A 13,446-nucleotide genomic window follows, 5' to 3' on the forward strand; every position below is an offset into this window, starting at 1 on the left:
TTGATGTTCTATATTTCATTTCTGTTAGTCTGTCGTTCTATTTCCGTTTGCTGTTCAATTCATCTTTAAAGTAAGGATTGTTACTTAATTCCTGTAGGATATAATTACTGTTGAATTCATTTCTGTAGGTTAAGGTTTTGTTGTTCAATCCTGTTAATAAGATTAGTTGTTGTTCCATTTCCTGTCATTTGAGTTCTCATTGTTTTGGTGTGTAGAACGATCTGAGACTGTAGTGAACATTGACATATGTTGTCTAGTTCCCAGATTGATGATCTTTTCCTTGATTTCCTTTTAATTGCATCAGTTTACAGAGGGAAGAGTTACCATTACTGTACCCTTGACTGATAAATTGTTGTAGCTTTCTGAATGCATGATTTGAGTTTTAAGTTTCTTTTTTGTAAGTAGATTGTATTCCAAGCATCCGTTTACTCTTGTATTTAGAGCACTATACTACTAGCATTACTCTGACAAATGACCACCTAAAACCGACTACACTCTTCGAGATAACAAATCGTTCCTAGATTGACAATTAATGTAGGGTAAATAGAGGTGAAAAAGACCCTTTTTACTGCTCGACAGTTATCCTAATGAAAAAATATTTAATGTGTGACTAGCATGAGTATTCTAGTGATTTTAATGTGAGGAGGTATTGTAGGAGATATTGTAGAGTGGGAATCTATTGATATTGATGAAACCCTTTTCCACTTTCTACAGTTATTCATTCCGTCTACAACCTCATTGTAGCTCAAGAATTTGTGGGGAAGTAGAGCATCCAAGGAATAGGCAGGAAGGTTCTCTAGTGAGTCCACATTGTTCAATTAAGCAAGGGAGCTCAAGTTGTAAGAAGATGAAGTGCTAAACTACATCAACAAGATATTGGATTGGTCATCTTCCAATGTTTGGTACAACTAAAGAACTTAAAGTGTAATCGTCATACATAAGTTTGATTATATAGCTTAAAATAGTTCTATTGATTATCAAAAATTGTAATCCTATAATAGTTTTGAAATTGTTAGCCTCCTGTTGCAACAGGTGTTCATTTTACATGATTGACATTTTTACATGCCAAATATGTCATACTTTGCAGGCTGCAATGTTCCATATTTCCACAAGATGCCATGAAATGTGCTAGTCCAAATGCTACTACTGTATTCCATTTTTTATGAGTTGTTCCATTTTTGAAGATTTCTTTCAGTTAAGGGAAGGTCAAACAGTTTAATCTTGGCCTCCCTAGGTTTCAATTTCCTGTTGTAGAATATAGAGAATGATATCTGTCCAAACAGTTTAATCTTGGCAGAGTTGTAGATAGGTAGAGAATCAAAGGAGCCCAACTGCTTAATCTGGATCCTTGGCAGAAATAAGTGTAGACTTAGATAGGAGAACAGAAAAAAGAAAAAATTGTAAAGCTGGGTCTGCAAGTCTAAGTGCACCCAAACCAAAAGAAGCAAAAAAATGTTAGGTAAGTAGGTTGGGTAGGCAGTTTTTGAGGTTGCAGAATGATGGCTCATGATCAAATTTGTCTTTCTAAGTGTTATATATTTACATATCACAGTCATGATGCAGTTTTTCATATGAAGGAGCTCAAGCGAGGCATGTCTAACCCCCCATTCTTCTTATTCCCTCAAATCACTCACTAACATCCCATTGAGGACCCTGGGATCTGCCCAACAGTCCTGTCATCTTTTCATTTTTGTGAAAAACTAAGTCAATTTTTGGCTTTCCTTGATGAAAAGAAGCCACATTTCTTGGGTAAAAATCATTTCTCCACATTTTCATCCACCCCCTATGTCTAAGTTCAGTTCACAAACTTAGGCTCTCCCCCACACTTCGTCTCACAAATTTATATTAATTCCTAACTATACTATTTAACTCCCTACATCATTTCCCCTTCCCCTTACTAAAAGCACTATATAACTCCCCTATGTATATATTCCCATCCCTTGGCATTATAGCCATATTTATCAAAGTCTCGGAAATGTTGAGTTCATCCGGAACCCAGCATTAGCCTTCTGTGTCCTGGGATTAGCCTAACATTTGGTTAGGCTAATAACCTTCCTCATTCACCCCTTTACCCCTCAAAACCTTCTATCTTTCCCCTCTACAATCATTTCTCAAAAATTAATGTTTAAAAGTTTTATTAAACATTATTTAAAGCATTTACCCCGCCCGAACCTTATATAAAAAACCCCAAAACCCACTTTCCTAAGTTCAAACCCCCCGCCGCATCACATTCTTCATTAAATATTTGGGCGGGCCCCGTCCTTTAACCACCCGCCAGATAACCATCCCGACAGCCCTCCGATCTGCCCCCTCCCCATCCGACGGCTCTCGCCGATTTCGGAGCGCCCCCTGCGTCCGGAAATTAGCCTCCGATATTGTAGCGGTTTTTTCCCGGTACAGGAGGACGCGCGTCTTCTTTCTATTGCGTCGGAGCCGCTCTGACAGAAACCGCCCCCGTACCAAAGGTGGTCCGACGAAAACCATAAACCGCCTGTTCCCCCCCCTGACGACTGCGCCAGGACCTCGCCACATCATCTGCACACGTCGTCCTCCTGCCGAGTCACCCTTGCCACGTCACTGCCACCATGTCCCTGCCACGTCATCCACCGTACATGCTGACATCATCTCGCTGACATCATCATCAATTTTTGGAGCGAAAGGCGAAAATCGCGCATGGCTACGAGAAATGAGCCGAAATGGAAAACCCCTAGTTACGCAGCCCCCAGCAAGCCCGAAAGGCGCCGAATGACCCGTTTTCCTCTGCGAAGCATGCAGAAAGGATCAGAAGACAATTCTAAAAGAAAAAGAGGGCCGAACAGCGGCCATTAATTTGTGATTTGACCCACAGTGAAGGAGAGACGCAACCCAATTCATTTGTCAAAGAGTATTAGAGGAGAGATGAAGCAGCAAAGTGTACCAGTTAAATTGTTTAATGGAAACCTTCAGTTCCCAAAGCAGGTTACATTGAATGGCAGCCAACAAAGTCAAATCAAGTTGTGCAAAACCATCCCAGCTCTCAAATCACAGTTAAAGCATTTAAAGCCACCGAACTGCAATGGAGCAGAAGCCCATGCACAATTATTACAGAAACACTGCACCAAGCCACCGAGGACAACACATTTACTCAGTTTTGATACGGCTGCCCTCAGCACAGCTCAAGATATTTTCTTGCATTTATTTATGGATAGGATTAGGTTAAAAGTAATCATTTCTCAGACCTATTTAGGTCAGGTTGTAATAAAGGAAATTAGGAGAGTTTTCCCTATATATACCACCCTCTGTACTGTTTTAAGGGTTGGTCGATTGATAACTTTTCACTAGAGACTCGCACTATATGTCTGATACTTTTCTTTAATCAAAGATTGCTGAAGAGGTTGGAGGAATGACTGTCTGATGTGTTGTTAATGGTCTCTGGAAACTGAATGATGGAATTCTTGTGCTGCAACATGACTCAATAAGTGCTTCTTACCTCTGTTTTCATTTTTCACCATCTAAATAGCAGAAAGAAAGAATAGTTTAGAACTTGTTTAACTGCACTCTAGGCTCAATTTCTGCTATTTCTTTATGTTTTTCATCTGAACTGAATTGGACATGAATATGAATTCCCTGTGGCTCATATTTACCCTAATTCACATGTTTTTGACAGTTATCTAGGGATTCTTTACTGCCCCTAGATAGAGTTCATTCACTCTTCTCTGTTAAGCTGATTGAGAGATTCTTAATTGCCTCTCCTTACTTAGCATTCTTTCCATCCTTTAAACCTGAGACATTGTTCCATGTGCAGCTACCTTGCTCCTTATTTCCTCTTGTGACCAAGAAAAGCACTAACAGTTTTACTCCATGACTCCATGCCCAATGGTTTGAAACATACCGCAATATGCCTTTCCTCTCTACTTAAAACATCAATCTTCCCACCAAAACACAAACAAAAACCCCTGAACTCAACAGCTAGCCTAAAATCATCATCAACAAAGCTAAATCAGAAAGAGAGAGCCCTCTCTGACTGCGGGTGGGCTAGAACCTGTAGTCCAAAGTTGGTCTGTGGTTACCTCGGTCGTATCCTTTCTGGAGCTTAAGGACAATGTGAGTGATAACATAATGGCGACTCCGCTGGGGAACACCCTCAGATAAGTTCATAAGTCAAGTTGGAAAGCTCCATGGGGGAATCCTCAGTTAAATTCACGAAACAGGTTGGAAGAATCCACTGAGAAATCAATTTTCTAATTGCTGTATATTCCTTAAAACTATAGATGAAGCCTGAATGTCAGCTAGATAGCCTTTGAAATTGTCTCTGCTTTTCATTGAAAGAAGTAAATAAAAGTTGCTTCAGTCAATCTTCATGATAGTTTTAAGCCATACACAGCTATTCCTAAATCTGATCAGTCCCTTTCTAATTACAAAAGTATTCCCATAAAAATACCAAAAAAAAAACAAAATTCGGAAGTTGGCTCCCAAGAAGAATCCACGATATACAAGGTCAAATCCAGATCCAGACCCTCCAGTTGTTTTTGAAAATCCGAACCTAATCCCTAAGATCCTTAGGAAGCAAGGAAAACAAGAAAATTTTGCTGATAACATTCCCGAAGCAATTCATCCAAGCAGTGTCCCAACTCCTGTCAAAGTCTTATTCCGTTCAACTCCTACTTCCCCCCCTTCATCATCCACATCTCAAAACACTCCTTCCACGCCTCCATTCACTACACATACTCCCATTACCACTACTGTTGTTTCCAGTGTCCCAGTTACTCCTGTTATCCCTGTTATCCCACTTATCCCTGTTGTTCCATTTATCCCCGTGAATATGGCTAATAGATATGCACCCCTGCAATTACCTGCTAATCCTGGGGCTTTACCTCAGGAGTACCAATCTAAAATTACCTATTTTGACAGTACTGGTCCTTTCACAGCCCTTCAGCATACCAAAAAGATGCAAGACTATTTTGAAAACTACGAGATAGACGATGATAGCGTGAGAATGAGAATTTTTGTTCAAAGTTTAACCGGTGATGTAAGAACTTGGTTTAGATCACTTGCTGCAAATTCCATAACTACTCCGGATGAGCTTTACCAATCCTTTACCAACAGATGGGAGAAAAAGAAAGACCCCTTGCACATACTAGCTGAATATGATACAATTAAAAGAGGTCCTCAGGAGACTGTTTTGGAGTACTGTGCAAGATTCAATAATGTCTATAATGCAATACCACAGAACTTAAGACCCCCACCTGACCTTGCCTTGTATAAATTCCCTGATGGATTCGACCCAGACATGGCATACCAGTTAAAAGAAAGAGCTCCTCAGACCCTTGCAGACATGCAAAATGTTGTTGTTAGCGTAGAGGCCAACCTAATTGCCAAAAGAAATAGAGCTAGAATGGAAAGAAGAACCACCTTTAAGGAAGAACCCTCAGCCTTTGATCAAAATCTTGATGCTATTATCAATGGCCTACAAAGGCTGGGAGAAAGAGTAGAAAATGTTGAGAGAAAAGCATCATGGGAAGGACATCAGCCCAATACCATAAGGAACCCAAATTTTAGGAAAACGCAGAACACAAATGCTGGCAGGTCTAGCCCAGACCATGACATAAGACCTCCTTTTCAAGATAACTATGTTGAAGGATCTACTTCTAGTGAACCCTTAGAAGATACTCATATGAACCTAATGGATCTAAAGGGTGAACAGCAAAATTTTCTGAGCCAAGAAGACCAAGATGAGCATAACTATAATCAGTTTCACACTAAGTCTGGTGAGTCTTTTGATTTTAAACAAGGTTATGATACTGATGTGTATGAAGTACACAAACAATATAAGTTGAGAACCAGGACCATTGACATTTCTGAACCTAGCAAAACAAAGGATGGCAAACAGCCTAACAAGATTAAGAGCAAGGCCGTCATAATAGAACCAGTTGATACAACCGCCCCAAACCTGCATCAAGTGACTATAGAAGACATTACAGAAGCGCAGCCTTCTGTAGATTAGCTTTTGCCACCTTCTTCCTCTGAGAAAAACTCTAACAACGTTCCAAAAAGCCCTCCTGAAATTGAAAAACCGCAGGCGATCACTTCCCATAACGCTGATAAACAAGAGAAAATAGCAGATAATTCAAATGAAATAGAAAAAACTGCCATTATCAACACCAAAACTCCATTGGAAAAGCCATTTAATTTAGAGGCAGAAATAGCTAAGTTGAAGATATCCATCCCCCTCTCAAAACTTGCCAAGCACGATGTATATAGGCAACAAATTCAAAGATCACTTCAAATACCACAGAATAAGGACGATGTAAATGTTTTGGATGATACCCCTGAACTATTGTTTGGCCCAGAAGTTAATGGAAAATCAACGTATGGACCCATTCCACCCTTTTATGTCAGTTTTCATATACATGACAAAGTTCTGCACAACGCTATGTTTGACTCAAGAGCGTCACACAATCTGATGCCCAAAGCAGTTATGGAAAAGCTGAACCTTGATATTACAAGACCCTACAAAGATTTGTACTCATTTGACTCAAGTCAAGTCAAGTGTTTAGGCCTCATCAAAGAATTATGTGTGTCCCTAGTCCAATATCCCAACAAGACCATCCTCATGGATGTGGTGGTGGCTGACATCCCACCAAAGGATGGTATGCTCCTGTCAAGGTCATGGGGAGAAAAGCTCCAAGGATCCCTTCAACTAGACCTCTCCTATGCTACTATTTCAGTCTTTGGGCAACCAAAGAGACTGTACAGAGAAACCCTCATGAAATATGTGGTAAGTAGTGAGAGCAAGCCTGAAAATTTTCCCATTTACTCAATCCATTCTGATATGGATTCTTTTATTTTGTTTAATGATAATACAAATTCTCCAACTGATGATGAGCCTTTGGCTCTAGAACAACAAGCACACATCAATGAAGAATTGGTTGCACATACCCAGGAGACTGTCACAACAATTAATGCAACCAGCATGCTAGAAGAAACTCCCCAAACAGAAATTTCAAATCTGCCCAATCCTAACATAGCTGAAACTCTTAGCACGAACCACAAGCAAGAAATCACATGGTATTTAGAGTTTGATGGCTTTGTCAACAAGTTAGGAGCAGGGGCAGGTGTGTGGATTCACAATACACATGATAACCATGCGGAAGGTCATGCCTATAGACTGAACTTTAAATGCACAAACAACATGGCAGAATATGAGGCTTTGCTTTTAGGCCTTAAACTACTCAAAGCTCTAGCAGCTGCAAAGGTGTCTATTTTAGGAGATTCTAACCTAGTCATACAGCAGATGAAAGGTAACTTTGTAACCAATGACAATAGAATGAGGGCCTATAGGATTGTTGCCACTAATATACTCAATACATTTACTGAAGGCAAACTGGCCAAAATTTCAAGAGAGCATAACATTCATGCACACAGCCTAGCCACCTTTGCTAGTACATGCAAGCTTCCTTTTGACCCAAACCATCACTTCACAGCCGAAATAAAACATAGGCCCACTGTCCCAAACAACGTGAAAGATTGGCAAGTGTTTGAAAATGACGCCCAGATCAACAATTTCCTCACCCTTGAGCATGAGTTCTCTAAAATCAACATTGACATGGATGCTATGAACGATATCCAACAGCAAACAAATGAAAACCAGCAGATTGTAGCAACTACAACAGCCAAACAAATCCTAAACCCCACTGTTTTTGACAAAACAAACATAGAACAGCTGAAACAAATACATTTGGAGGAAATTGCCAAAACAGAGGCAGAGATCATTGACTTAAAGGATAACTTTCTGCCTGCTGGCCTAACCCCATTAGAAGACATGTTTGATGCTAATGATGTTCCCATAAAGCCAAAATTACAACCATTAAACACTGCTATAGAAGAACACAACATTGGGACAGCAGAGAATCCCAAAATAATCAAATTATCCAGAAATTTACCACCTGATCAAAAGCCAAAGTACATTGATTTGTTCAAAGAATTCCAAGATGTATTTTCTTGGAGTTATGAGGATTTGAAATCCTATGACACCTCGGTGATCCAACACACAATCCCCTTAAAACCAAACCAGAAACCCTTCAAATAGAAACTCAGAAGAATTAACCCTATGCTTCTTCCCATGATTGAGAAGGAAGTAAAGAGGATGTTTGATGCAGGCATAATAGCACCTATCAGATTTTCCGAATGGGTATCCAACCTTGTTCCCACAAGGAAAAAGACAGGCGAAATTAGACTTTGTGTAGATCTGAGAAACTTAAACCAAGTCTCCCTAAAAGGCCACTATTCTTTGCCCAAAATGGACCACATCTTACAAAGAGTAGTGGGGTCATCTAGAATCTCTTTGCTAGATGGCTTTTCAGGTTTCAATCAAATACTTGTTCACCCGGATGACCAAGACAAGACAGCCTTTACCACGCCGTGGGGAACATTTAAGTATGTTAAGATGCCATTCAGACTTAAAAACGCTGGTGCAACCTTTCAACAAGCAATGGATATTGCTTTTGCCAAAGAAATACATTATTTCCTAGTTGTCTATCTTGACGACCTGACCCCTTTTTCAAAATCTGATAAAGAGCACCTCAAGCATCTTAGGCAAATATTCATCACATGCAGGAAATATGGCATTTCCCTGAATCCCAAGAAGTCTCTATTTGGCCTTGAAGAAGGCAAACTACTCGGCCACATCATATCAAAAGATGGGATTAGAATTGATTCTGAAAGAATCCAAGCCATCCTCCAAATCCCATATCCAAGAAACATAAAAGAGTTACAAGCATTCCTTGGGAAAATCAATTTCCTAAGGAGATTCATTCCAAATCTAGCTGAGCTGATACGACTGTTAAGCAATATGTTAAAAAAAGATGCCAAGGTAAAATGGTCTCTTGAAGCCAAGCAAGCATTTGAGAGTATCAAAGCAGCTTTAACCCAAACCCCTGTCCTCACCAGCCCACAATTTGACAAAGATTTTATCATATTTTCGTTTGCGTCTGATCATACTATAGCTGCTATCCTTTTGCAAAAGGATGAACAGGGACCTGAAAAGCCAATTGCATTTTTCAGCCGAGCCTTAAGAGATGCCCCTTTGAAGTACCCAATCATGGAAAAGCAGGCCTATGCACTTGTTAAGGCCATCAAGGATTTCAGAGTGTACATTTTATATTCACATGTGATTGCCTATGTTCCACACACTGCTGTAAAAGACATATTGACCCAAGAGGGATTAGAAGGAAAAAGAGGCAAGTGGATAGCAAATATCCTTGAGTATGACATAGAAATAAAACCAACCAAGCTAATAAAGGGACAAGGTTTAGCCAAACTGATGTCTGAAACAAACTTTCAGGACCTAGACATTAACCAGCTGGACAATCAACCGGAGCTGGCGACTCCACAGATCAGTGAAATATTTTTGCAATCCCCATGGTACGCTGATATATGTTTTGTACTGTTAAACCTGTTTTCTCCCCCAGGATTGTCCAGAACCAAGAAAAGATTTTTGAAAATGAAAGCTTTAAAGTTTTGTGTAATAGATGGTGCATTATTTTGGAGAAATCATGCAGGTATATTGCTTAATTGTTTAACCATGAATGAAACTAACAAAGTCATGAAAGAATTCCATGCAGGTGACTGTGGAGGGCATCTATATTGGAAGTCCACTGCTGATAAAATCTTAAGGGCAGGTTTCTATTGGCTCTCTCTTTTTGCAGATGTAAAGAAGTTTGCCATGTCATGTCACAAGTGCCAAATCTTTGAGGGTAAGAGAAAGCTGTTACCTTTGCCCCTGAAACCCATCTCAATCGAAAAACCTTTTCAACAATGGGGTCTTGACTTCATTGGAGAGATCCATCCCTCTTCCTCAGGCCAGCACAAATGGATCCTAACAGCCACCGACTATTTCACTAAGTGGGTTGAAGCCATTCCCTGTAGGCAAGCCAATGACACCATCATTATCCAATTCCTTGAGTGCAATATCCTTTCTAGATTTGGCTTCCCTGAGAAAATCATCACTGACAATGCCGCTGCCTTTAAGTCCAAAAACATGATCAATTTTTGCCACCAATTTCATATTACCTTGGGCCACTCTACAGCTTATTATCCTCAAGGTAATGGCTTAGCCGAATCATCTAACAAAAGTCTCATCAACATCATAAAGAAAGTGCTAGAAGAGAACAAGAAGAACTGGCACAAAAAGCTGGTAAATGCCCTGTGGGCGGATAGACTTTCAAGCAAGAGATCCATTGGAATGAGCCCTTATGAGCTGGTATATGGCATGGAGGCAAGATTTCCTTCATCCCTAGGAATTCCTTCTATCAGACTATTACAGGAGATTCAGGTTGAACCAAATGACATTCAAAGAAGGATTAATCAGACCATTCATCTTCAGCAAACCAGAGAACAAGTATATGACAGAGCTCAAATTTTGCAAGAAAAGCTCAAAAAGATGTTTGATAAGAGAACTAAGGCTGAGGATTTCAGTATTGGTGACAAAGTTCTAAGGTGGGACTCAAGAAGAGAAAACAAGGGCAAACATGCCAAGTTTGATTTTTTATGGAAAGGACCATTCATTATTTCTGTTGTTCAGGGAAATAACACTTATTTTCTCAGATCTGTAGAGGATAGTTCTGTCGAAGAAGGCCTTGTGAATGGTCGTATGCTGAAACATTACCATGATCCCTTTTAAGGGTAACAGTGCAGCTTTGTATATATCTTTTGTACAGTAATATTTGTATATATCAACTTTTTGTTTATTTTTCTGAATGTTAGAGGAGCAGCAATAAATCTTGTGAAGACACATCCAATACAAGTGCTCCAGTTTTGAGAGCTCTGTCTTTGAACTAGTCTCAACAAAACAGTGAAAGTAGCAACGTCATATCTCAAGAAATTCATGATAACAAGGGAAGCTGTTTGCGGTCTTCAGTCAAAGGTAGCAAAACAAAGCAGTATTTTCAGTTCATATCAGCACCCTTGGTCAAAGCAAAAGTAAAGCAAAACACATCAGTGTTGATCCATGTTTTGAGAATGTTTCAAAAATACAATGCTCAATCAACATTCTACATAATAGCAAGCACGCAGAAGAAAGAGGGCAGTGCTATGCATTTCACAATATTTCAATTGAGGAGGAGGTTGTTCATATTACAAGGTTTCATTTACCTAGACAGTCAGCACAAAGAAAGTTTCCAGTCCACAGCCACCACAGAAGATCAAGGCAGTCTGACCTGCTGTTCTTGGCTTTTCACAAGGAAAAGCCATCCCCAAGTGGAGCCACTGTTAGCCTCCTGTTGCAACAGGTGTTCATTTTTCATGATTGACATTTTTACATGCCAAATATGTCATACTTTGCAGACTGCAGTGTTCCATATTTCCACAAGATGCCATGAAATGTGCTAGTCCAAATGCTACTGCTGTATTCCATTTTTGATGAGTTGTTCCATTTTTGAAGATTTCTTTCAGTTAAGGGAAGGTCAAACAGTTTAATCTTGGCCTCCCTAGGTTTCAATTTTGTGTTGTAGAATATAGAGAATGATATCTGTCCAAACAGTTTAATCTTGGCAAAGTTGTAGATAAGTAGAGAATCAAAGGAGACCAACTGCTTAATCTGGATCCTTGGCAGAAATAAGGGTAGACTTAGATAGGAGAACAAAAAAAAGAAAAAATTGTAAAGCTAGGTCTGCAAGTCTAAGTGCACCCTGTTAGCGCTTGGAATTCACTGAGGCTGAGATAGACAAACTCTCAAGGCTACATCAAACCATTTCACCTCGTAGCTAGCCCTACGAGGTATGAGAAGGCTCTCTCGGGTCAGATTCGGTAGATATTTCAATATGATAAGCTGACCAATTAGGAATAAAGATTTTAGGCTAGTAAATTGATAAGGGAGGTTGATTTAAAGATTTTTGGGGTTTTTGGTGGCAATTGGAGGGAGTGCAATTCAGGGTGCGGGGATTGGGCTCAGTTTTTTGCAGGGGGATCTTTGGGGCAAGGTAGGAGTGAGTGCTGATGCCTTAATCTGAGATGGATGATCAGGAATGATAGAGGAGGAGCTAAAGAGGGCAAACAACAACTTTGAATCCTCTTTAGACAGTGGAAAACATAGATATTGAACAAAATTAAAAGCTGAGCATGGCATGCATGAATTCAAACTTTATCACTTCATCTGTTCAATTGGCAGCAATAGAATAAGAGATGGAACACATAAACACACTTACAATGACAAGTAGGAAACACACCATCAACACAATAATCCACAAGAATCCACAATGATGTTTGCAAAACCCTGGCCTTCCTTTTCCTCAAATTGCAGAGATACAAGTAAAATATACAATAGAGTTTCTCCCTCAAGAGTCCAACCATGAAAATGAGTAAGAGAAGGCATAATATAGATCATCTAACTCCTTTCCCCACCTCTAGGGGTCGAGCTCAGCTTCCTAGGAGCAGTTTGAACTAATTCTAAACTAAGCACTAGATAATAGGCAGTCAAAACAACTTGCCTCTAAAACTTAGCTAACTCATCCATGCATTAAATATTCACTATTTACATCAAGGAAGCTTCTAGAAGGGTTAAGAGAGATTAAATCTATCAATGTGCCATGAAAATTATCCATACATCCATCATTTACAAGTACAAATAATCAACCAAGGTAAAAACAGAGTTTGCAGGCCTGAAAAGTCAAAACTGGCAATTTTAGCTCGAGTGGTCGCGCCCCTTTGCAGCACTTTTTGAATGGGTTCCAGTTGTCCAAATCAAGTGCAAGATGGCTCATTGGAAAGCTATGTGTGTCTACTTTCCATCCCAAGTAGAATTTCTGGATTTGGAGTTGATTTGACCCCTCAAAAGTCAATTCTCCCAAGGTCACTTTCTGCAACTCAAAAAGTGGGCAGAAAGTCAAAATTTTGATGTATTTTGAGCTTTTGGAGGCCCAAATCTCAAAATCAAGTTGACCCCAAGTATAGGTAATTCTAGTTTTTGCATTCCCTTTCCAAAAATGTCAACTTTTTGTGATTCTGAGCAGTCCTCCCGAGTGGTCGCGCGGGGGGTGAGACCACTCCAATGGCCAAAACCTGTAAATTGCACAAAAAATTCACAAATGACAAAATTTTCTCCAAATTTCTTGAAATTTGGGCTGGGAGTCCCCAATCAAATACCATGCTCAGTCAAAGAGGCTTTGGCCAAAATTTGGAGTGGATCGGGCGTTTTCCTTCGTTTTTGTGCTTTGGCCAACCGTCCTTGGAGCACCTTCGTTCTCGCCGGTATTTTTGACATTTCTCTCAAACCATGACACCTGTGTAAAACGTGAAAGAGGTTTTTCTTCCTTGGCATGTTTTGGACAAAAACCTCTCTCAGTTTTGCAAAATTCATCTTTGATTGCTCAGAAATAGCTTTTGAGTGAAACTTGTCCCGATGTGTGAAACAAGGGATTTTGTCGAAATGGATCGAAATGAAGGGGATAGAGGGCTTCTAAATTCTTGGGG

This window comes from Pinus tabuliformis, chromosome 7, assembly GCF_031772625.1.
Source record: "Pinus tabuliformis cultivar Carrire ecotype Pingquan chromosome 7, CPIR1, whole genome shotgun sequence".
Classification (NCBI taxonomy): Eukaryota; Viridiplantae; Streptophyta; class Pinopsida; order Pinales; family Pinaceae; genus Pinus; species Pinus tabuliformis.